Source organism: Suncus etruscus, chromosome 4, assembly GCF_024139225.1.
Source record: "Suncus etruscus isolate mSunEtr1 chromosome 4, mSunEtr1.pri.cur, whole genome shotgun sequence".
Lineage (NCBI taxonomy): Eukaryota > Metazoa > Chordata > Mammalia > Eulipotyphla > Soricidae > Suncus > Suncus etruscus.
In genome coordinates this window covers 127,253,791-127,254,955 of record NC_064851.1, presented here as the reverse complement: position 1 = coordinate 127,254,955, position 1,165 = coordinate 127,253,791, and the positions used below count along the sequence as shown (strand labels likewise).

The following is a 1,165-nucleotide window of genomic DNA, read 5'->3' as shown; positions in this document are numbered from 1 at the left end:
AACATATTGGAATTCCTCATAAGGCAAACTTTGTCCTTGAGAACTAAGTTTTCAATTAGTATGGCTAAGGACTGGAGAGATAGTACAAAAGCTAAGACAAATGCCTTATATTTAAAAGCATTATTAGGCGTTTGTATTGCTATTTAGGGAGGGGTCCCTGATATTCCTCAGCAAGGTGCTCAAGATATCCCCCTGAATCAATCAATATGAATAAATACATCTGAAATTCAGTTTATCCTATTTCTATTTTTAACCAGGTAGAAACCAGCCATGTGCTCCAGGTTCTTGTAGCCACTTATGTCTCCTATCACCTGTCCATCCCAAGGGTTATAGATGTATATGTCCAGAAGGAATGTTTCTTTCACCTTCTGGTTCATGTACTGGTAAGTATATGACTTGCAAGGGGTTTGGCTCAGGAAGCATGCTCCATGTTAGCTTCCATTTTGGATCAATTACTTTATTTTTTTAAAACTTTATTTAAACACCATGATTACAAAATTGTTTATTGTTGGGCTTCAGTAATATAATGTACAGCATCCATCATCAGTATACCCATCCTGTCACTGATGTCTCCTGTTTCCCTCCCACCCCACTCCTATCCCTGCCTTGCTCTAGGAAAGGTATATTGCTTCTCTCTCACACTCTCTCAATCAATTGCCTTTATACTTATAAACTAATAACAAGTTTTGTTATCAAAAGACCCAATAACTTTTTTGTTTTGGATTACACACTTGGTAGTTCTCAGGGATTACTCCTTGCTCTCTTCTCAGGGATTACTCCTAGTAGTGCTTAGGGAATTGACTATATGTGGTGGTAGGGTGGAACCAGGAGCAGTTATATGCAAAAAAAGTACCTTGCCTCTCTGACTATTTCTGCAGCTCCTGGGTAAATGCTCTTACTGTATTTAAATATAACCTAAAATTTACCATATGCTTATTTTTAAGTATATAATTCAGTGGCTTTAAGTACACTCATATTTTTGTGTGTTTATTTGTTTTGGGACCACATCCAGGGATGCTCAGGGGTTACTCCTGGTTCTTTGCTCAGAAATTGCTCCTGTGCTCGTTTCGGCAGCACATATAGTAAAATTGGAATGATACAGAGAAGATTAGCATGGCCCCTTCGCACGGATGACACGCAAATTCTTGAAGCGTCCCATATTTTT

General features: G+C 38.3%; 1 non-coding gene across 1 annotated transcript; it reads left to right on the top strand.

Moving 5' to 3' along the window:
• Nucleotides 1–1,058: 1,058 nt before the first annotated feature.
• On the top strand, nt 1,059–1,165 carry LOC126008456 (U6 spliceosomal RNA). Its single transcript, XR_007495786.1, has one exon. It is a non-coding gene; the product is annotated as a U6 spliceosomal RNA (small nuclear RNA).